Below are 25963 nucleotides of genomic sequence, written 5' to 3' on the forward strand. Positions count from 1 at the left end.
CTGTGATATACTCTGCGTTTAAAGACATGTAGCAATAATGAGGTGGGGGGTTAGTCTCACAGTGCCTTTGGAAAGGGCCAGAACTTGCCTTAAATCTTCCTCAACCAAAAAAGTATTTTTCTCTCAGTGCTTGAGAGAATTTGAATGTAGGATGGGTTCAACTGCACAAAAGGAGAAGATATTTACCACTTTCTTATAGAGATCTAAAGAGGCCACCTCTTAGTACTAAGAATGGTGTAGTACATGAATATGCCTTGTTTTCATTACATAAAATTCCAAAACTTGTATATTTTTTTTTTCCCGTGTGTAGAAAGGCAGGAATGCTTTCCTGGACAGTGGATGAATGAGCAGTAGCTTTAGTTTGTATGTAGGTACAGTTGGAGCAGTATGTATGTATGTACTCAGGACTACTTTGACAGAAGTAGGTTTTTGAATGTAACAAGATACGTCAACTTGAGTTGTAATATATTTTGGGGAATCAGTTCACTACAAATTGTGACTGTAAACATTGTATTGTAAATGTTTTGTAGTTTCCCCCCAATAAAATTTTTGGGAAAAAAAACCCAAAACAAAAACAAAAAAAAAACAAACAAAAAAGAAAATAACGTGTTGTGGACCCATTTAGTCAGTGTTTCAATTATATGAGCCATTCTTAATTTTTTTAAAGACTATTTTTAGAGCAGTTTTAGGTTTAAAGCAAATATGAGAGAAAGGTACAGAGATTTCCTTTCTACTCCTTGCCCTCCCCACATTATCAACATCCCCCCACCCAGATTAGTACATTGGTTATAACTGAGGACCCCAGATCATTACCACCCAAAGTCCACAGTTTACAATAGGGTTCACTCTTGGTGTATGTTCTGGGGGTTTGGACAAATGTATAATGATATATATTTACTACTGTAGTATCATACAGCATTGTTTCACTACCCTAAAATCCTGGTAATTCACCTATTCATCTGTCCCCCAACTCCTGGCAACCACTGATCTTTTTTTACTGTCTCCATAATTTTGCTTTATCCAGAATATCTTTACAATCATACAGTGTATAGTTTTTTCATATTGGCTTTTTTCACTTAGTAATATGCGTTTAACTTTCCTCTGTGACTTTTCATAGCTTGATAGGTCATTTCTTTATAGTGCTGAACAATATTCCATGGTTTAGATGTATCATAGTTTCTCCATTCACCCACTAAAGAACATCTTAGTTGCTTCCAAGTTTTGGTAATTATGAATAATGTTGCTCTAAACATTTAAGAACAGGGTTGTGGGGGTATAAGTTTCCGAATGCTTTGAGTAAATATCAAGTAATGTAATGACTAGGTTGTGTGGGAAGAGTTTGTTCAGCTTGAAAGAAAAAAAACCACACCAAATAGTCATTCAAAGTGAATCCACTGTTTTGTATTCCCACCAGAATAAATGAGAATTCCTGTTGCTCCACAGCCTTGCCAGCCTTTGCTGTTGTCAATGTTCCAGATTTTGGCCTTTCTAATAGGTGTATAGTGGTATCTTATTGTTATAATTCACATTTTCTGATGACATATAATGTGCAGCATTTTTTTTTTTCATGTTTATTTGCCATTTATATCTTTTCTTTGGTGAGGTGTCTGTTAAGATCATTGGTTTATTTTCAGTCTCTCTCCTTTTTTTTTTTCTTTTTAAAGATTTTATTTATTTATTTGACAGAGAGAGATCACAAGTAGGCAGAAAGGCAGGCAGAAAGAGAGAGAGAGGAGGAAGCAGGCTCCCTGCTGAGCAGAGAGCCCGATATGGAACTCAATCCCAATCCCAGGACCTGAGCCGAAGGCAGACTTAATCCACTGAGCCACCCAGGTGCCTTTTTTTTTCTTTTTTTTTTGGTTATCCTCTTGAGTTTTAAGATTTTTTAAAAAAAGAGTTCTTTATATATTTTGAATAATAGCTCTTTATCAGGTATATCTTTTATAAATATTTTCTCTAAATCTATAGTTTCTTTCTTCATTCTCTCAAAAATATCTTTCATAGATAGACCAGAAATTAATTTTATTTCATCTTTGATTCATCAGATTTTTTTGTTTCTTCATGTAGAATTTGTACTTTTCATACCTTTATATCTAAATATTTCATTTTTGACATTTCTAATGTAAATGATGTTACATTTTCAGTTTCAAATTTCACCTGTTAATTGCTGCTGGTATATAGGAAAGCTATTGACTTATGTACATCAATATTATATCTTAAAACCTTACAATAATCATTTATTAGTTCCAGAATATTTTTATGGATTCATTTGGATTTTTTACATAGATAATAATGCCAAACAAGACATTTTTATTTCTTCCTTCCCTGTCTATATACTTTTAATTTCCTTTCATTATTATACTGCATTAGCTAATACTTCTAGTGCAGTATTGAAAAAGAATGGTGAGAGAGACATCCCTGCTTTATTCCTGATCTTAATGGGAAAGCTTCTATTTTCTCATCATTAAGTATAATGTTAGCTGTAGAGTTTTAATAGATATTCTTTACCAGGTTGAGGAACTTCCCCTCTATTCCTAGTTTACAGGGAGTTTTTATCATGAATGGGTATTGGATTTTGTCAAATACTTTTTTTTTTTGCATCTATTGATATGATTTGATATGATCATGTGATTTTATTTAGCCTGTTGCTGTGAAGTATTACATTAATTGATTTTCAGATGGTAAACCAATCTTGCATACCTGTAATAAATCCCATTTGGTCATGGTTTGTATTTGGTCCAGCATGTGGTCTATCTCGATTAATGTTCCATATGAGCTTGAGAAGAATGTCTGTCTGCTGTTAGATGAAATAGTCCAAGGATGTCCATTATAGCCAGGTGATTAATAGCAATGTTGATTTCATTTGTGTCCTTACTGATTTTCTGCCTGCTAGATCTATCCATTTCTGATAAAGGGGTGCTGAAGTCTCCAAATATAAATAATGTATTCATCTATTTCTCTTAGTACTTCTACCAGTTTTTGCCTCATAAATTTTGGCCTCATATATTTTGATGATTGTTTATTAAGTTCACACACACTAAGAACTGTTATGTTTCCTTGGAGACTGACTTCCCTTGCTTCCATGTTTGTTCAGTCTAATATTAGTATTATAATCTTCATTTCCTTCTGATCAATATTAGCATTAAATATATTTCTTTATTAACTTACTTTTAATTTATGTATGTCTTTATGTTTTAAAGTTGTTTTCTTTTTTTTTTTAAGATTTTATTTATTTATTTGACAGAGAGAAAGATCACAAGTAGGCAGAGAGGCAGGCAGAGAGAGAGGAGGAAGCAGGCTCCCTGCGGAGCAGAGAGCCCAATGCAGGGCTTGATCCCAGGACCCTGAGATCATGACCCGAGCCGAAAGCAGCGGCTTAATCCACTGAGCCACAGGCCCCTGGGTGGCTCAGTGGTTGAGTATCTGCCTTCTGTTCAGGTCGTGGTCCTGGGGTCTTGGGATCCAGCCCCACATGGGGCTCTCTGCTCAGCAGGAGGCCTGCTTCTCCCTCTCCCACTCCCCCTGCTTGTGTTCCCTCTCTCGCTGTGTCTCTCTCTGTCAAATAAATACATAAAAATTTTTTAAGATAAATAAGTAAATAAATAAAGTTGTTTTCTTACAGACTACATAGAGTTGGTTTTTTTTTAATCCATTCCGACGATTTTTTTACTGTCATATTTAGATGATTGACATTCAAGGTGATTACTGACATAATTGGATTAATATTTATCATGTTACTATTTTCTATCTGTCACCCCAATTTTTTCTATTTTTGTCTTCCCCTCTTTTTCTGTCATGTTGTTTTTAATTAAGCATTTTTCTTTTGTTCCAAGTTATCTCTTTTCTTAACATATTAACTATATTTTCTTTTAGCTATTTTTAGTGGTTGCCATGTGTATGAGGTTTTTTTGTTTGGTTTGTTTTGGTTTGGGTTTGTATTTATCCTGCTTGTTTTCTAAGCTTCCTGGATATGCAGTTTGATGTGTGACATTAATTTGGAGAAGTTCTCAGTCATTATTGCTTCAGTTTCATTTCTACTCCTTTCTCTCTTATCCTTTGGTATTCCCATTGCACATATGTTACATCTTTTATAGTTGTCCCACATTCTTGGATATTCTGTTCAGTTTTTCATTCTTTATTCCCATATTTTTTACTCTTAGAGGTTTTTATTTATACATCCTCAAGCTCCAAGATCTTTTGCATGTCCAGTCTGTTAATGAGCCCAAAAAGTCACTCTTTGTTTCTGGCACTGTTACTATCTTTGGCATTGTTTTTTTCCTTAGGATTTCCATCTCTCTGCCTCTCTGTTCTTGTATGCTGTCTAATTTATGTACTGGAGCCCTTAGCATATTAATCATAGTTGGTTTTTAAAATTACATTTTAAAGAATTCCAGTATATTTAACATACAGTGTTATATTAGTTTCAGGTGTATAATAAAATGACTTAACAATTCTATACATTACTCAGTGCTCATCGTGATAACTGTACTCTTAGTCCTGGTCACCAATTCCACCCATCCTCCACCCACCTTCCTTCTGATAACCTTCAGTTTGTTCTATATTAAAAGTCATTTTTTTTTTGTTTGTCTCATTTTCTTTGATCATTTGTTTCATTTCTTAAACTCTACATACAAATGAATTCATGTATTTGCTTTCTCTGACTTATTTCACTTAACATTTTACTTTTTAGATTCCTTCATGTTGTTGTAAGTGGCAAGATTTCATTCTTTTTATGGCTGAGTATTATATTATATATATAGATATATAATGTAATATATAGATATAGATACATAATGTAATCTATATCTATATCTATATCTATATCTATCTATCTATCTATATATATATATATATATACACACACACATATATATTGTCCCACTTCTTTAGCCGTTCATCTATTGATGAATACTTGGATTGCTTCCATAATTTAGATATAATAAATAATGCTGCCATAAACATAGGGTACACATATCTTAGCCAAGTAGTATTTTCATATTCTTTGGGGAAAATACCCAGGAGTGGGATTACTGGATTATATAATAGTTCTATTTTTAATTTTTTTGAGAAAACTTCATTCTGTTTTCCCCAGTGACTGTAGCAGTTTACATTCTCACCAAGGGTGCATGAGGTTTCCTTTTTCTCCCCATCTTCACCAACACTTATTTTTTATGTTTTTGATGTTAGCCATTCTGACAAGTATGAGTTGATATCTCATTGTAGTTTTAATTTGCATTTCCTTGAGAGTAGATGATAATGAACATTTTTTTCATGTGTCTGTTGGCCTTCTGAGTGTCTTCTGTGGAGAAATGCCTGTTCATGTCTTCAGCCCATTTATAAATTGGAATATTTGGTTTTTGAGCATTGAACCTTATAAGTTCTTTATATATTTTGAATACTAATCCTTTATCAAATAGGTCATTTCCAAATACCTGCTCCCATTCACTAGGTTGCCTTTTAGTTTTATTGATTGTTTACTTCACTGTGCAGAAGCTTTTTATTTTGATATAGTCCCAATAGTTTATTTTTGCTTTTGTGTCCCTTTCCCCAGGAGACATATCTGGAAAAAAGTTGTTATGGCCAATGTTGAAAAGGTTGCTGCCCATGTTTACTATAGGATTTTTATGGTTTCAAGTTTTGCATTTAGGTCTTTAATCTATTTTTAAAAGTATTTTTGTATATGGTGTAAGAAAGGGGTCCACTTTTATTCTTTTGCATGTAGCTGTCCAGTTTTCTCAAAACCATTTGTTGAAACTTTTCCCCATGGCAATGTCTTGCCTCCTTTGTTGAAGATTAATTGAGCATATAACCAAGTATTTATTTGGGGGATTTCTAATCTGTTCCATAGGTCTATTTTTGTGTCAGTACCATACTGTCTTGATGACTATAGCTTTGTAATATAGCTTGACATCTGCAATCATGATACCTCCAGTTTTATTTGACTTTTTCATAATTTCTTTGGCTGTTCCAGGTCTGTTGTGGTTCCCAACAAATTTTAGGATTGTTTTTTCTAGTTCTGTAAACAATGTTGTTGGGGGGCCTGGATGGCTCAGTTGGCTAAATGTCTGCCTTCGGCTCAGTCATGATCCCAGGGTCCTGGGATCTATCCTGTATTGTGCTCCCTGCTCAGCAGGGAGTCTTTTTGTCCCTCTACCCTCCCCTACCATTTGTGCTTTCTCTCTATCTCTCTCTCTCAAATAAATAAAATCTTTTAAAAGAATGTTGTTGGTATTTTGGTAGAAACTGTTTTAAATCTGTAGATTACTTTGGGTAGTGTGGACATTTTAACAATATTGGATTTCTCCCAATCCATGAACACGGAATGATTTTTCCTTGGTGTTTTCAATTTTTTTCATCACTGTTTATAGTTTTCAGAGTACAGGTCTTTTACCTCCTTGCTTAAGTTTATTCCTAGATATTTTATAGTTTAGGGGGCAATTATAAATTGGATTTTTTGTTGATTTCTCTTTATTCAATTTCATTGCTGGAAATCGGTCTGTTCAAATTTTCCACTTCCTTCTGGTTCCAGTTCAGGAGGTTATATGCTTCCAAAGATTTATCCTTTTCTTTAGGTTTCCCAATTTATTGAATATAATTTTTCATAGTAATCCCATATAATCCTTTGTGTTTCCATGGCATTAGCTGTTATTTCTCATTGTTCATTTCAAATTTGTTTATCTACTGGTATCATCGATCTCTTCTATTGGTTTTTGAAGTTTCTATATTGTTTATTTCTGCTTTAATCTTTATTATTTCCTTCTTTCTACTGATTTGGATTTTGTTTGTCCTTTTTCTAGATCCTTTAGGTGTAAGGTGAGTTTTTTGTTTGTTTGTTTATTTATTTAATTTTTCTTGCTTCTGGAGGTATGCCTGTACTGCTATCATCTTCCCTCTCAGAACATCTTTTGTAACATCAAAGAATTTGGATCATTGTGCTTTCATTTTCATCTGTCTCCATGTATTTTTTTTAATTTCCTCTTTGATGTCTTGGTTGACCCACTCATTGTTTAGTAGCATGTTATTAAGCCTCTGTATATTTGCATTCTTTCCAGATCTTTACTTGTGCTTGATTTCTAGTGTCATAATGGTGTGGTCACAGGATGCATGGTAAAATTCTAGTCTTTTATAATTTGTTGAGACTTGTTTTATGGCCTAACATGTCATCTCTTCTAGGGAGTATAATATGCGCACCTGAAAGAATGTGTATTCTGCTGTTTTTAAGATGGAATGTCTTGAATATATATGTTAAATCCTCTAGTTCTATGTGTCATTCAAAGCTATGTTTCCTTGTTGATTTTCTATTTAGATGATCTATCCATTGATGTAAATGGAGTGTTAAACTCCCCTAGTATTGTATTGGTGTGGATTACTTCCTTTAAGTGTGTTATTAGCTGCTTTATGTATTTGGGTTCTCACATGTTGGCTACGTAAATATTTACAATTGTTAGAGCTCCTCGTTGGATTTGTTCCCTTTATGATTATATAGTGTCCTTCTTTGTCTCTTGTTACAATCTTTGTTTTAAAGTCTGTTTTGCCTGATGTAAGTTTTGCTATCCTGGCTTTTATTTCATTTCTATTTGCATAATAAATACTTTCCCTTCTCTCACTGTCAATCTGCATGTGCTCAGAAATGGGACTCTTGTGGGCAGTATATCAATGGTTTTTTCCTTTCTTATCCATGCCATCACCCTATGTCTTTTGATTGGATCATTTAGTTTATTAAATTCAAAGTAATTATTGATAGGTATGTACTTACTGCCATTTTGTTACTTGTTTTATGGTTGTTTGTGTAGTTCTCTCTTCCATTCTTCTCTTGCTCTCTTCTCTCACAGTTTTCTGGCTTTGTTTTGTGATTTATTTAGTTCTTTTCACATTATTTTTTGCATATATATTACTAATTTTGATTCTCAATTACCATTATGTTTGTACCTAACATCTCATGCATACAGCAGTCTATATTAAGTTGATGGTCTCTTAAGATTGAACCCATTCTTTACTTTTTTCCCCACCCCCCAAATTTTAGGTATATGGTGTCATATTTTACATCCTTTTTTATTTATTTATTTATTTATTTGACAGAGAGAGAGAGATCACAAGTAGGCAGAGAGGCAGGCAGAGAGAGAGGAGGAAACAGGCTCCCTGTGGAGCAGAGAGCCCGATGCGGGGCTTGATCCCAGGACCCTGAGATCATGACCTGAGCCAAAGGCAGCGGCTTAATCCACTGAGCCACCCAGGTGCCCCATATTTTACATCCTTTTAATTGATAAATCCTTTCACTGATAATTACAGATACACTTAATTTTATTTTATTTTTTTTTCCTTCCTACTTTTCTTATTCTTACTTTTGGTCTTTCCTTTTTACTCTAAGGGTCCCCTTTAACATTCCTTATAGAGTGGCCTTAGTGGTGATGAGTTCCTTTAACTCTTTATTTCTCCTTTTATTCTGAATGATAGCCTTGCTGGATAAAGTATTTTTGATTGCAGGTTCTTTCCCTGTCATTCCCTGAATATATGATGCCACTTTCTTCTGGTTTATAAAATTTCTGCTGACAAATCAGCTGATAGCCTTATGGGATTTTCTTGTCTGTAACTGGTTTCTCTTGCAGCTTTAAATATTCTCTCTTTATCAGTACTTTTTGTTATTTCAATTACTATGCGTCTTGGTGTGGACCTCCTTTTGTTGATTTTGTTGGTGGCCCTCTTTGCCTCCATGATCTGGATATCTATTTCCTTCCCCATACTCAGGAAGCTTTCAGCTGTTATTTCTTCAGATAAACTTTCTGCTCTCTTTTCTCTCTCTTCTCCTTCTGGGACCTCTGTAATGCTAATGCTATTGCACTTGATGGTGTCACTTATTTCCATTCGTCTATTTTCATTTATTATAATTCTTTTTTCTCTCTGCTGTTCAGCTTCATTCCTTTCTATTATTCTACCCTCCAGATCACTGATCCATTCCTCTACTTCCTCTAGTCTACTATTTATTCCCTAGCATATTTTTAATTTTACTTAAGATGTTCATCTCTGACTTGTTCTTTTTTATGTGTTCTATCTCTTTTCCAGGACCTCCTTTAGATCCTCCATTCTTTTCTCTTTTTATGACCATTACTTTAAATTCTGTATCAGGTATATTACTAATCTCCACTTCGTTTAGCTCTCTTGCTGTGATTTTGTCGTGTTCTTTCATTTGTAACCTTCTTTTTTTCTTGTTTCTTCATTTTGTCTAACTCTCTGTGTCTGTTTCCATGTATTACAAAAGTCACCTACATCTATCTCCTGCTCTTGGAAGTAGTAGCCTTATGAAGGAGAGGTCCTTCATAAGTAGTGCTCTGTCCTTTGTTCAACAAAAACTGGCACTTTAGGGTTTTCTCCTATATGTGTTGTATGTACCCTTTTGATGTGGCTGAGCCATGTTTGCCTTCAGTCCAGTCATCTGTAATGGTTCTCTTTGCCTGTTGTATGCAGGGTTTGGTCTCTGTGTTGTTAGTGCGTTAGTGTGGAACCACCTGAAAATCGTGTTGTCAGACCAGGCATTTGCTAAACATGCAGTAACACGAAACTGCAGGGTGCTTTGCCTGTGTTTTCCCTTGAGAAGTTTTCATTGGTGGATGGGGCCTGCAGTCATACCAGATGTCTGCCCCTAGCTCATTGCTGGGTCCACAGTGGAACTGGTATGTGTGGTTATCTTCTCCTCTTCTCAGAAAGGAATCACTTTGGAGTAGTGCTGGCTGCTATTGGACTGCTTGCACAGTGCTAGGCTTGAAACAGTGCATTTGATGGGCTCCGCCCCAAGGGTGTATTGGTGGGAGCAGGTCTGCAGAATGTGGGGGGCAGGACACATGGTGCCAGCAAGATTAGAGCTGGCCTGCAGCTGAACAGGACCTGTAGCTGCCTGGAAAACTCCTAGGGAGTCAGGTTGGGATGGAAGGTATGGTTTCAGAGAACTGTGTGGGGACAAGGCATACTGTTTGCAAGCTAGTTCTAGAGTATTGATGCTATGCTAGTTCCCTCAGGTGTCCCTGTATTTAGGCTGGGGTGCAGGGGAGCAAAATGGTACCTGCCAGCTGTTTTGTTCTGGGTGAAGTCTCCCAAAAATCCTTGCCCTAAAGCACATACTCTGAGATTAAGAAATCAATCAATCAATCAATCTTCCTGTGTACTCTAGGCATTTCTCAAACTGCTACTTCTGTGCTGTATCTCAGGAGGGGTGTTTGTTGTGCTATCTCCGGCTCTCCTAGAACCAAGCTCCTGGTTTTTAAAGTTCCAGATGGAACTGATTGTTTGCCCACTCTGGTTTTCAAAGCCAAATAATTGCTGATTTGTTTTCCCAGTTTGGATCTCCCATGCCTGGGATGCCTGGTGTGGGGTCTGTTCCTCTCCCCTCCCTGAGCCCACAGCATCCCTTCCTCCTGCAGACAGTCTCACAGGTCTATTTGACTCCCGACTATATCTCTGGCCTTCCTATTGTCTTGAATGTGGGCTTGTCTCTACATTTAGCTGTGGGGAGTCTCTTGTGCTAGTCTTCAGGTCATTTTCTGGATTATTTACACTGATGTTGGTGTTTTCTATCTGTATCCAGGGGCTGAAGAGTGAGGTTAGGAACTTCCTACTCTGCTGTCTTCTCCTGATGTCCAATCTTCACTGTTTTAAATTCCCTGTCTGAAAATTCCAACATCCCTGTCATGGTCAGTTCTGGTACTTGCTTTTTCTCTTCAAACTGTGTTTACTGCCTTTTAATATGCTTTGTAATTTTCTCTGGTTACTGGATATGATGTTCCAGGGGAAATGAACAACAGTAAGTAGGCCTTTGGTAATGTAGTCGTAGTTCTAGTGAGACGGAAGCATTCTACAGTGCTATGGTTAGGTCTCAGTCTTTTAGTGTGCCTATGCCTCTAGATTGTGAACTTCCCAACTATTTCTGGTTTTTGTTTTGTTGTTTTTTTTTTTTTTTTTTTAACTCCACAAAGGCTGAAGTTGGGTATTTTCCTCCTTAGGTCAAATAGGTTCAGAGAAAATGCCAGCAGGTTTTCTAGCAGGTTAACTAAGTTTTTCTCAAAGATAGACCATGTTAAGAAGAATAGAGTGCTCTGGCATATTTCCAAATGACTCCTTTCCACTATCTCTGCCAGAAACATGAAGGGAATTTACTGTGATATTTCCTGTGAGCACCAGTCAAGCTCCTGATGGTAAGGTCACAGAAGTGTGACAGTCCCCTATGACTGGTTTCCCTTAAAGCCTTTAATTCTCAGATTTGTATAGGCCTAGCCTCCAGAAATTTATCAATACAGCTCAGATTTTCTGACTCTATTACTGGTTCCTGGGGAGGTTTCTACTCCAGTATATTGTAATTCTCTATCTGTCCAATTTTGTTGGAAACAGTTTGCCCCTTGACCTTAATCCTCTTAAAGATCCAAAAAAAGTGTTGATTTTTCAGTTTGTTCAGCTTTGTGTCTGTTGAGGGAGACAAACCATAAATGACTCTTAATCTCACAAAACAAACTGGGGGTTGCTGGGGGGAGGTGGGATTGGGAGAGGGGGAGCGGGCTATGGACATTGGGGAGGGGAGGCGAACCATAAGAGACTATGGACTCTGAAACACAGCCTGAGGGTTTTGAAGGGTCAGGGGTGGGAGGTTGGGGGAACAGGTGGTGGGTGATGGGGAGGGCACGTTTTGCATGGAGCACTGGGTGTTGTGCAAAAAGAATGAATACTGTTACGCTGAAAAAAATAAATAAAAAAAAAAAAAGATAAAGTGGTGACCCTCTAATGTCCTTACATACCAATCCAGAAACCATAACCATCCTTAATTTTTAAGCCAAATAATTCTAATAAAACATACGTTGGCAATATGTTTACACATTCCATAAACCTGATATATCTGTTAATTCAGCCCTTGCGGGCTTACTCCAAACATTTGGATAGGTCAAAAGGACTGAGACGAAGAGTCAGTTTCTTATTATGGGGAGATGATGTGCTTCAGGGTAGGCTTTGAATGGAACCCTTCTTGCAGTGATCATCTAACTTTTTAGGTTTCACTTTCTGCCTCTGTTCAGTGAAGGAGGAGCTCCCAGTGGTGTAACTTAAGCTCATTCCACACTCTTAGGACCTCTAAGAAGCTGGAACATACCTTACCATTCTAACTCATCAAGGAAGTGCTTGTGCAAAAGGCAACTAATTTACAGGGTGACCAGCATCTTAGTAGGTGGGCATGCACAAGATGTCCATGCAGCAGGAAGGAGAGTAGCTATCTGAAGAAACCTGAACCTGTGAATTTTGGTTTGGTTTGAGTTTTAGGCTTGTAGAGAACATCAGTACTTGCTATCCTAGGCAGGAGAGAGTAGTGATAGAAATAATGGCTCACGACAAGCTGGGAATAGGTAGCCATTAGAGCAGTGGCTCTATAACAGTAGTTCTAGCTCTGACAGTAGTGTATGCCTGTTCATGAGAAGACAGCTAGGAGTTGTTTAATCACAGAGCTGCTGTCAGAGGCTGGACATGGCACTCTCCTCACATGACCTTCCTTTCCAGCCCCAGATAGTGATTTCAGATCTTTATCCTTCCTATCTTCTTAGCTAACCTGGAAGAGCCTAATAAGCACGTGTGTAAATAAGTTAGTATTTCTTCTGGTTCTAATATTCTATAATTATTCTGAGCACAGTAGAAACACATTAATTCAGATAGCTTGTTCCAAATTTCTAATTATTATTCCATTTGGACGAAGCTGCAGTTTATTTTTGTTCAGCAAAATTTTATTATAGATAGCTCAAATTAAAAAGGGAGGTAGAGGAATTATTAAAATATTTAAGGAGACAAACTTAATTTAATATGTTAAAACTATTTTATCTGATATATATATATATATATATATATATAGAGAGAGAGAGAGAGAGAGAAAGAGAACTTGCATCTAAACAGCTTAAAAATGGATGGGGAAAACAGACAAATCAACAAATAGATTGTTGTGATAAATGCTGAGAGAGAGGTGTACACACGGTGTGTTAACAAGAAGAAGAATACCTCAGGTACACTAGGGTTGGGGGTCCAGACAGAGAGAGAGACTCTCTGGCAATTACAGAGTGTGGAGGATAAAACAACACTCCTTCTGTGTGCTGCTTCTCTCTCATTACTCTACTACCGTACTGACAGCACTTCTGATACCAGATGTGTGTGTGTGTGTGTGTGTGTGTGTGTGTGTGTGTGTGTGTTTCCCAAACCAAGCAATTCTCTGCAATGCCTATTGGGTATCCTAAAGTTTAATTCAATTTTAATATTAGCTGGAATTAATGCAGACTCCACAAGTTAAGGGCTCAGTTCCACAAGACTGCACCCCACTTCAACTTGTCAATTGCAAGTAATAGGTCCCCAGGTTACCCATAACTTAGCTACAAATCAGAGGTTCCCATGATTTCCCCTTCCCCCTTGAATTCAATTATTTCCTAGAAAAACTCACTAAACTCAAGAAAACTCTTACTTGCATTTATTGTGTTTATTATAAATACAGTATATGATTAAGGATATAGATTAGCAGTCAGATGAAGAGCTCCATAAGACAAAGTCCGGAAGTGTTCTAAGCACAGGAGCGCCTATCCCTGTGGAGTTGAGTACTCTCCCAACCTGTGGTTGTGTACATCAACCTGGAAGCTCCCTGAATCCCATACCTTTGGGATTTTTATGGAGACTTCATCACATAGGTATGATCAATTGTTAACTCAATTTCCAGCACCTCTTCTGTTCCTTGGGGTTGTGGCTTAGGCTAAAAGTTCCAAGCATCTTCCTGGCAACCAGTCCTCATCCAGGAGCCAGAAAATTCCAAAGGATTTAGGAGCTCTGTGTAAGGAACCAGTGTCAAAGACCAAATATTAGAACAAATGCTCCTAGTGCTCTTACCACTTGGGAAATTACAACGGTTTCAGGAACTCTCTGCCAGGAACCAGAGCCAGAGGCCAATATATATATTTTCTATTATTTCACATGTTGGCCGAGGTTTAATGGTTGAATCTAGGTGTCTAGATGAAGAGGAGAGGGAAAGAACACTAGGAAAAGCATTTATAGGCAACCACAAATAGTGCAGTGGAAATGGAGACCATATGGCAATAATATTGGAGAACATAATCAATTTTCACTATTGATGGTAGTTATATACTTTAAACTTGTGAGCACTGAATTAGGGAACACTGAACTATTACTTTGTGGTGTGGGTCACAGGTTAAGTTTCTGTGAGTCTCTGGTCAAAACATTTCATCAACTGAAACACAATATGCGTTACACAGATTTGTTTGCCAGGATCCTTGTGAAACAAGCTGGTCTCATCAGTGTTGAAAGTCTGTCCTTACACATAACACTTTTCTTGTATAACACTTGTCAGGTATTTAAAATTCTTCTGTAGCCTCCAGATTCCTTTGGCCATACTGACTCAGGCCTTTATAAAAAAAGAAAAAAAAATAGTATTCTGTTCAACATAGGTGCTTGAAGTCCTAGCCAGAGCATCTAAATAAGAAAATAATAATAATAATAATAATAATAATAATAATAATAATAAGGGCAACAAAATTGTAAAGGAAGAAGTAAATTTTTTTCTGTCTGCAGTTGACATGACCTTATACACATAGAAAACCTTGGAAATTCCACAAAGAAACTGTTAGAATAAGTGAATTCAACAAAGTTGTAAGATACAAAATCAGCACACAAATATCAACAGAGTTTCTATATATTAACAATGAATAATCTAAAAAAGATGTTAAGAAAACTCATTGATGAAGGGTGCCTAGGTGGGTCAGTCAGTTGAGCATCTCACTGTTGTTTTTGGCTCAAGTAATGCTCTCAGGGTCCTGAGATTGAGCCCCATGTTCAGCTCCACACTCAGTGGGAAGTCTGCTTGAAAGATTCTCTCCCTCTGCCCCTTCCCCATTCTCTCAAATAAATAAGTAGATCTTAAAAAGAAAGAAAGAAGTCTCATTTACAATAGCATCATAAAGAATAAAATACTCAGAATATAAATATAACCAAGAAGCTGAAAGGCTTATATTTTGAAGTCTATAAAATGTTGCTGAAAGAATTCAAAGACATAAACAACTGGAAAGACACGGCTTGTTCATGGATTGGAAGGCTTAACATTTTTAAGACGTCAATACCACCCAAAGTGATCCACAGGTATGATGTAATCCCTATCAACCCCCCCCCCAAATTAGAAAAATCCATCCTAAATTCATATAGAATCTCAAAGAATTCTATATCACTAGCTAAAACAATCTTAAAAAATGAACAAAGTTGGAGGTATCATGCTTCCTGATTTCAAACTTATTACAAATCTGCAGTGATCAAATGAGCATCATAATGACCTAAGAACCAATGGTAGTTCAATGGAATAGAAATCCCAGAGAGAAACCCATGCATATATGGTCAAACGATCTTCAGTCAGGATACCAAATCCATTCAGTGGGGAAACATGCTACAATGTGGATGAACCTTGAGGCCATTATGCTGTGTAAAATAGACCAGACACAAAAGGACAAATATTATATGATCCTACTTATGTGCAGTACCTAGAATAGTCAAATTCTTAGAGACAGAAAGTAGAATAGTGCTTACCAGGGCTGGGGATGAATGAGGAGTTACTGTTTAATGGTTAGAGGGTTTCACTTTTGAAGATGGAAAAGTTCTTGAGATAATGGTGGTGATGGTTGCATGTGTGTGTGTGTGTGTGTGTGTGTGTGTGTGTGTGTGCATGTTCACGCATGTGTATCTTTTATTTTGTAGATATATGTGTGTGTATATATATTTGTGCATTTTTAAAGATTTTATTTATTTATCTGACAGAGATCACAAGGAGGCAGAGAGGCAGGCAGAGAGAGAGAGAGGAAGGGAAGCAGACTCCCTGCAGAGCAGAGAGCCCAATGTGGGGCTCGATCCCAGAACCCTGGGACCATGACCTGAGCTGAAAGCAGAGGCCTTAACGCACTGAGCCACCCAGGCACCCCATGTATTTTTTATTTTGTAGATATATGTGTGTGTGTGTATATATATATATATATATGTATATATATATATATATTTGTGTATTTTTTATTTTGTATACACACACATATATCTACAAAATAAAAAATACACACACAATTATCCATATACACTGAGAACATTGTTGATGAGAATTTACATGCACACATGGTCTGTTGTTAATACTATGTAATGCTGTCTGCTACATGAAGAAAGAAAAGTAAAGTTATGAATCCCAAAATTATATTTTAGAATATTCTGTTACCTTGTTTAAAAAAGATAAACATTTCATATTTTGGCTTTCTTTTTCAAAAATTCCAAATTTTAAAAATAGTAAACATTTACACAGCATTAAATTTCCCATAAATTATAATCAATCTATTCCACATATTATATGAGATAGGCTAACAGATTAAGATATATAAAGAGTTATTTACTTCCTTTCCCATTATCAGCTGCAAAATATTTGAAGAGCATATATCTAAATATCTTTGCAACTCTGTAAAGTCTTTATTTGCTCTATTTGCTGATGTTCAGTCTTCACAAATACACTGAAAAAGGAAAAGTCAATCCCAACTTGCTTCTTCCTGCTAGATTCAGAATTGAATTATTTTCTTTCTAATATAGTAGAAAACTCTCATTAGCACACAAAACTATTATTGAAATATTGAATGATAATCCTCTCTTAAGACATCAGAAAAAAAAAAGACATCTTAAGACATTCAATTCACTTTGAATTGGCTTCACTTCAGTATCAAAATATCCTGAAATTGAACCAAAATCTCATTCTAAACCCATACTATATAACTAATGATGTTGAAAACCTGATGATGGTCTGTGGTTTGATTTTTTTGTTCCTTCACCATTGCTATTTTTATTCTGTGATAGATTTTTCTATACTCCCACACAGACCAATTTCCAGTGTCATTTCTAATCAACCAAACTCAAGTTAGGAAACCTTATAATAAGGTTTTTATTCTTGGGATTTCACAATATGACCTAAGACAGAAAACTGAGTAACAGAAAGTTAACTCTTACTCATGCAACCTGACTGGGCATTAAAACATTTGGACTTCCTTGAATATTTGCATTGAACATGAGTTAGATATAGAAATAATTAATTAGTAAAAAAAAAAGTCAGCAATACAGAGTTAATTATGCTACTTTATATAGACAAATTAGAGCCAGAGGAGGTGTCAACCAACTTTCTCAACATCTCAATAACACAATAATAGATGCAATCACTTCCATACAATGTTATCCTTAGCTCATAAAAATAAGTTATCTCTCAGCCTTTTTTTTTTCCCCTCCATCCTTTGTGGAGATGGTTGAATGTACAAAAGGTTAAGAATATGTAGCAGAAATCAATAATTATTCATTTAAGACAATTTAGGAAAAAGTGTGCATCCTTCCTCATACCATACAAAATTGATTGTCAATAACTGAAAGACTTAATAACAAAATGAAATTATAAAGACATTGTAAGAAAATAAATATTCTTGCATTGAGAAATGTCTAAGTAGAAAGTAGAAATTATGAAAAACAAAACATGGGGTCAAGAAAAAAAAAAGCAAAAACAAAAGAAATGGAAAGCCTGTAAAAAATCTGAATGAGGCAGGACTGGCTGGAATATAAAAGTTGGGAAGCAAAAATCTTAATCCAGTAGTTTATAATTTGTCCAATTCACATAGTGAAGGGATGGAATAACCAAAGGACTAGAAGTCAAGTCAGTGGTTGACTGGTTCCACCAGCCCATAGACCTAATTTTTCTCTCTCGTGTGGCAAGTATTTCACTCTGAAAATTACTAGATTTGGCTGTTGTACCCTAGGGATATTAACACCAATAATGGCGTTTTCTTGTCATAATTATGTGCTCCCCATGCAAGCTTCGAATTAGAATATGACTTGCCTATAAATATCTACTTACAGGGAAAGACTGTGTTGTTATGGTGACCCAAGATTTCTGGTATATTCAGTAACCAAATATTATTCATTTATTTATTCATTCATTTAATAAGCCCAGAGCATATCATATGCCCTGGGCCCTAAGATTATTAATTTAAATAAACATAAAAGAATTCTTATATGACACCAAAGGAATAGGGATCTTGCTTTTTGCTTAGTTGTTTTTTTTTTTTTTTAAGATTTATTTATTTATTTTAGAAAGAGAGAGTGTGCTCTAGTGAGGTGGAGGGGAAGGGCAGAAAAAGGCACTTGCTGAGTATGGAGGCTGATGTGGGGATGGATCCCAGGACCATGACATCATGACCTGAGCCAAAAATCAAGAGTCAGCCACTTAACTGACTGAGCCAACCAGGTGCCCCATGCCTTGCTTTTTAAATAACTCACTCCATCCTTCAAATTGTTTCAACATGCATAACCATATATAAATTACATATTTGTGACCTTCTATGTGAATGATATACTGTACATGTTGTAAAAATATTTTTAAGAAAGTCAAATTCCAGGGGCGCCTGGGTGGCTCAGTGGATTAAGCCGCTGCCTTCGGCTCAGGTCATGATCTCAGAGTCCTGGGATCGAGCCCCGCGTCGGGCTCTCTGCTCCGCAGGGAGCCTGCTTCCTCCTCTTTCTCTGCCTGCCTCTCTGCCTACTTGTGATCTCTGTCTATCAAATAAATAAATAAAACCTTAAAAAAAAAAAAAAAAGAAAGTCAAATTCCAGGATGACTTGATGAGCCTTCCATCTTCTTCCTATGAGTAATCCATCTGTATGTCTTCTTTGGAGAAATGTCTGCTCATGGATTCTGCCCATTTTTAATCCATTTAATTAGATTATTAGGTTTTTTTGTTTTGTTTTATTTTGGGGGGTTTGGCATTGAGTTGTATAAGTTTTTTATGTATTTTGAATACTATTCCTTTATTGGATATATCACTTGTGAATATCTTTTCCCATTCAGTAGATTGTCTCTGTTTTGTTGATTCTTTCTTTTGCTATGCAGAAACGTTTTATTTTGATATAGTGCCAATAGTTTATTTTTGCTTTTGTTTCTCTTGCCTTAGGAGACTTACCTAGGAAAATGTTGCCATGGACAGTGTCAGGGAAATTACTGACTGCTCTCTTCAAGGATTTTTATGGTTTCAGGTCTCAGATTTAGGTCTTCACTCCATTTTGAGATTATTTATTTATATATTGTTAGTGGGTTTTTTTTGTATGATGTGAGAGAATAATCCAGTTCCATTCTTTTGCAACTAGTTGTCCCATTTTTTAAACACCATTTATAGAAGAGGCTATCTTTTTTCCATTGTGTATCGTTGTCTCCTTTATCAAAGTTTGACCACATAATCATGGGTTTATTTCTGGGGCATCTGTTCTGTTCTATAGATCTATGTGTCTATTTTTGTGCCAATACTATATTGTTCTGATAACTGCATCTTTGTACTGTATCTTGATATCTGGAATTATGATACCTTCAGTTTTGTACTTCTCTTTCAAGACATCTCTGGCTTTTCAGGGTCTTTTGTGATTCCATACAAATTTTAAGATGATTTGTTCTAGTTCTGTGAAAAATGCTGTTGGTATTTTGATAGTGATTGCATTAAATGTGTAGATTGCTTTGGATAGTATGGACATTTTAACAAAATTTGTCTTGCAATCCATGAGCATGGAATATCTCTCCATTGTGTGTGTCATCTTTAATTTCTTTCAGTGATGTTTCATAGTTCTCAGAGTGCAGGTCTTTCACCTCTTGGGGAAGTTTATTTGTTAGTGTTTTATTATTTTTGCTATAATTGTAAATGGAATTGTTTTCTTAATTTCTTTTCCTGCTACTTCATTATAAGTGAATAGAAAGGCAACAGATTTCTGTACATTGATTTTGTATCCTGCAACCTTAATGAATCCATTTATTGGTTGTAGTAGCTTTTTGGCGGTCTCCAGGGTTTTCAGCATATTATCGTATCATCTGCAAATGATGAAAGTTTTATTTCTCTCCTACCAGTTTGGATCACTTTTATTTCTTTTTGTTGTGTGGTTGCTATGGCTAGGATTTCCAGTACCATGTTGAATAAAAGTGCACAGAGTGAATATCTTTGTCTTATTCTTGACCTTAAGGGAAAAGCTCTCATTTTTCTCACCACTGAGTATGACATTAGTTGTGGGTTTTTTATATAAAGCTTTTATTATGTTGAGGGATGCTCCCTCTAAACCTACTTTGTTGAGGGTATTTATCATGAATTAGTGTAGTACTGGGTCAAATGCATTTTTATCATTTGTCAAAATGACTATATGGTTCTTACTCTTCTCTAATTGATGTGATGTATCATGTTGATTGATTTGCAAATATTGGACAACCTTTTTTTTAAGATTTTATTTATTTGACAGAGAGAGAGACAGTGAGAGCAGGAACACAAGCAGGAAGAGCACCTTAACGTGCTTAACGACTGAGCCACCCAGGGACCCCTTATATTGGGCAACTCTTGCATCCCAGAAATAAATCTGACATGATCATAGTGGATGAATTTATCCTTAATGAGTGGTTGGATTTGGTTCACTAGTGTTTTGTTGAGGATTTTTGCATCTATGTTCATCAGAGATTTTGGCCTGTAGTTCTTTTCTTTTGTAGTGTCTTCACCTGGTTTTTACCCTGTATCAGGGTAATATTGGCCACATAGAATGAATTTGGACACTTTCCATTCTCTTCTATTTTTTTTGTAATAGTTTGAAAAGAATAGGTATTAACTTTTCTTTAAGTGTTTGGTGAAATTCACCTATGATGTCATCTGGTCTTAGACTTTTGGTTGGGGGAGGTCTTTTTTTTAATTTTTATTTTCCTCATTACTTATTCAATTTCATTGTTCATAATCAGTCTGCTAATTTTTTTTTAATTCTTCTTGATTCAGTTATGGGAGGTAATATTTTTCTAAGAATTTGTCCATTTCTTCTAGGTTGTCCAATTTGTTGGCATATAATTATTCATAATATTGCCATGCCTTTGTTTTTCTGTGGTGGTGATTGTTATTTCTCCTCTTTCATTTCTGATTTTGAGTCCCATTTCTCTCTCTCTCTCTTTCTCTTTCTCTCATTCCAATGGGTTTGACTAGTAGTTTATCAGTTTTTTATTTTTTATGTTCTCCAAGGACCAGCTACTGATTTCATTGATCTCTTCCAATGTTTTGATGGTTTGTTTTGAACTTCCATTTCATTTATCTCTGCTTCAATCGTTTTTTCAATCTCTGCTTTCAATCTTTTTTTATATCCTTCCCTCTGCTGGTTTTGGGTTTTTGTTTTTTTTTTTCCTCTCTAGCTCCTTTATGTTTAAGGTTAGGTTAATTATTTGAAAATTTTCTCACTTCTTGAGGAAGGCCTCTAAACTTGCTTTAAAATTCCCTTTTAGGGTCCGTAGCTCAGGGGTTAGAGCACTGGTCTCATAAAATTCCCTTTTAGAATAGCTTTACTGCTTCCAAAAGATTCCAGGCTATTGTGTTTCATTTTCATTCATATTCATGTATTTTTAAACTTTCTCTTTGATTTCTTAGTTGACATTTCCTTGTTTAGTTGCATGTTATTTAACCTAGTTGTATGTGTGTGCTTTCCAGAGTTTTTCTTATAGTTGTTTTCTAGGTTTATAGCACTGTGGCCAGAAAAGATGCATGGAATGATTTCAGTCCTTTTTAATTTGTGGAGACTTTTTTTACGGTCTAACACATGATCTATTCTGGAGAATATTCGATGTGTACTTGAAAAGAATGCATATTCTGCTATATTAGGATGGAATGTTCTGAATATACCAATTAGATACATCTGGTCAAATGTGTGATTCAAAGCCATTGTTTCCTCATTGATTTTCTGTTTGAATGATCTATCCACTGAGGTAAATAGGGTGTTAACGTCCCATATTATTTTGTATTAGTATTGATTACTTCCTTTATGTTTGTTAGTAGTTGCTTTATGTATTTGAAGGCTCCATTGGTTGGTGCATAAATATTTATAACTCTTATATCTTCTTGTTGAATTGTTTCCTTTATGGTTATATAGTGTCCTTCTTTGTAACTTGTTATAGTCTTTGTTTTCAAAGTCTATTTTGTCTGTAAGAATCCTGTAGATGATGGAAAAGTAGTGTTTCATCTGGTCCCTTGAATTTACCTAGATATCTAACAGATCATTCAGAATATCTATAAATTCAACCTGAGATCTAAGGAAAGAATTGATACAATTCTACAAATAGAAAAGAGACCACCTTTTGCAAAGGAAGAAGGAGCAGATACATGAATTTGAGGGGATATATAAACCACAGTGGGGAGGAGCCTCTGTAAGCAGGCCACTGGAAAGTGATATAGCAGCAGTACATAAAACCGGAACTTTTAGAAGTCTGCTTCCATGAGGGACATCGCTGGCTGAAATATGCTCAGGCAGTGAAGCAGAGCAGACTCTTAAACAGTGTGGTCTCAGGATCCCCAGGGTCACAGAAAGAAGGGGGATGCCTGAGTGCAGCAGAGTGCCCAAGTGTTGGAGCAGAGAATCCAGCTATAATTAGAGAGCTCCAGAGTGGCCTCTCAGTTACGTGTTGCAATAAACTGTGAACCCCAGCACAATCAGGAAACCACTCTCCAAGCAGGGACCCAAAAGACAGAGGATATTAGATTGAATAAAAAAGCAAGAACCATCCATATGCTGTGTACAAGAGACTCATTTTAGACCTAAAACACCACCAGATTGAAAGTGAGGAGGTGGAGAACCATTTATCATGCTAATGAATGTTAAAAGAAAGCTGAAGTAGGAATCCTTCTATCAGACAGATTAGGTTTTAAACCAAAGATGATAATAGAAGGTGAGGAAGGACAGTATATCATACTTAAAGGGTCTATCCAACAAGAAGATCTAACAATTATAAATATTTATGCTCCTAATTTGGAAACAGCCAGTTACATAAACCAATTAATAACCAAATTAAAGCAACAGATTGATAATTATACAATAGTAATAGGGGACTTCAACACCCCACTCACAGCAATGGACAATCATCTAAGCAGAAGATCAACAAGGAAACAAGGGCTTTGAATGACAATGACACACTGGACCAGGTGGACTTCATGGATATATACAGAACATTCAATCCTAAAACAACAGAAAACACATTCTTCTTGAGTGCACATGGAACATTTTTCAGAACAGACCACATACTGGGTCACAACTAAGGTCTCAATGGGTACCAAAAGGTTGGGATTATTCCCAGTAATTTTCATACTACAATCCTTTAGAACTTGAACTCAATCACAAGAGGAAATTTGGAAGAAACTTAAACACTTGGAGGTTAAAGAGCATCTTACTAAAGAATGAATGGGTCAACCAGGAAATTAAAGAAAAATTTTAAAAATTCATGGAAACAAATGAAAATGAAAACACAACTGTTCAAAACCTTTGGGACACAGGATAGGTGGTCCTAAGCGGGAAATATATAACCATCCAAGCCTTTCTCAAAAAATTAGATAAGTCTCAAATACACAATCTAACCTTATACCTAAAGAAACTGGAGAAAAAACAACAAATAAAGCTTAAACCAAGCAGAAAAGAAATAATAAAGAATAGAGCAGAAATCTATGAAACAGAAACAAAAGAAGAGTAGAACATATCAATAAAACTAGAAGCCGGTTCCTTGAAAGACTTAATAGGATCGATAAACCCCTAACCAGATTTATTTAAAAGAGAAGAGAAAGGACCCAAATTAATGAATTGAAAGTTAATAAATTGAAAAATGAAAGAGGAGAGATCATGATCAACATCAAGGAAATACAAACAATTATAAGAACATATTTTGAGTTACTATATGCCAACAAATTAAGCAACCTGGGAGAAATGGATACATTCCTGGAGACTTATAAACTACCAGAACTCTAAGAGGAAGAAACAGAAAACATGAACAAACCCTCACCAGCAAGGAAATTGAAGCAGTGATAAAAAAAATCTCCCAACACCTGAGTCCAGGTCTGAATGGATTTCCAGGGATATTTTGCCAAACATTTAAAGAAGAACTAATACCCACTCTTCTGAACCTGTTCCAAAAAATAGAAATAGAAAGAAAACTTCCAAACTCTTTCTATGAGGCCAGCATTATCTTGACCTCAAATCCAAAGAACTCACCAAAAAGAAGAATTACAGACCAACATCCCTGATGAGCATGGGTGCCAAAATTCTCACCAAGATATTAGTAAGGTCCAACAGATACATTAAAATGATTATTCACCATGACCAAGTGGAGTTTATTCCTGGGCTGCAAGGGTGTTTCAACATTTGCAAATCAAACATGACATATCACTTTAATAAAACTAAAGACAAGAAACATATGATCCTCTATCAAAAAATGGGCAGAAGATATGAACAGACACTTCTCCAACGAAGACATACAAATGGCTATCAGACACATGAAAAAATGTTCATCATCACTAGCCATCAGGGAGATTCAAATTAAAACCACATTGAGATACCACCTGACACCAGTTAGAATGGCCAAAATTAGCAAGACAGGAAACAACGTGTGTTGGAGAGGATGTGGAGAAAGAGGAACCCTCTTACACTGTTGGTGGGAATGCAAGTTGGTGCAGCCACTTTGGAGAACAAGGTGGAGATTCCTGAAGAAATTAAGAATAGAGCTTCCCTATGACCCTGCAATTGCACTGCTGGGTATTTACCCCAAAGATACAGATGTAGTGAAAAGAAGGGCCATTTGTACCCCAATGTTTATTGCAGCAATGGCTACGGTCGCCAAACTGTGGAAAGAACCAAGATGCCCTTCAATGGATGAATGGATAAGGAAGATGTGGTCCATATACACAATGGAGTATTATGCCTCCATCAGAAAGGACGAATACCCAACTTTTGTAGCAACATGGATGGGACTGCAAGACATTATGCTGAGCGAAATAAGTCAAGCAGAGAGAGTCAAGTATCATATGGTCTCACTTATTTGTGGAGCATAACAAATAACATGGAGGACATGGGGAGATGGAGAGGAGAGGGAGTTGAGGGAAACTGGAAGGGGAGATGAACCATGAGAGACTATGGACTCTGAAAAACAACTAGAGGGTTATGAAGGGGCGGCGGGGGGGGTGGGGGGGTTGGGAGGTTGAGGAACCAGGTGGTGGGTAATGGGGAGGGCACGTACTGCATGGAGCACTGGGTGTGATGCCAAAACAATGAACACTGTTATGCTGTAAATAAACAAATAAAAATAAATAAATTAAAAAAAAAAAAGAAACATATGATCCTCTCAATTGATGCAGAAAAAGCACTTGACTAAATACACCATTCTTTCTTAATTAAAACTCTCCAAAGGATTTAGGTCAAGATGGCGGGGAAGTAGGAGGAGGAGGCACCGTTTCAACCTGTACCCTAAAGTGAGCTGATTACCTACCAAAGAACTCCGACCACCCATGAAATCAGCCTGAGATCAGAATTATACACGGCTGGATCTCTACAGGAGCAGAAGACACCAGTGGCAGGTAAAGCAGACTGGAAGCATTGCACTGATATCGGAAGATAAACAAAAGGGGAGGGACCCGTCAGAGGTGACCGATTGGAAAGTAATACCCCAATACGAGAGTGCCCTGCGTCTGGGGACCAGCATTGGTCCCCAGTTGAGTCTGGTTGAAAGCACTCAAAAAAAAAGAGCAAAGGATCGCGGGTGGAGGGGGGGGATAGTGGGAATCTGGGTGGTTAGGGTCAGGGACCTAAGTCCGGGGACCCAGGACAGCCTCCCCTGGCGCTGAGCCAGAGACAGTGCGGCGGAGAAATCAGGTCTCCATCCCTGAGCTGCCAGTGCACCTGACCCGCCAGCGTGCCCGAGAACGAGTGGGGACTGGCTCCCGTGAGGGGCTGGGAGCCTGGCCAGACAGCAATCCTGAAACGCGCATGTCCCACACCCTCCCTTGGAAGAGGAGCTCATAGGTGCTAGCCTGGAGCTCTGGCATCCAGAAAAACCACATTCCCAGCCCGGGACAGCGGGAAAATCTCAGTGTGC

Source organism: Meles meles, chromosome 1, assembly GCF_922984935.1.
Source record: "Meles meles chromosome 1, mMelMel3.1 paternal haplotype, whole genome shotgun sequence".
NCBI classification, from domain to species: Eukaryota; Metazoa; Chordata; class Mammalia; order Carnivora; family Mustelidae; genus Meles; species Meles meles.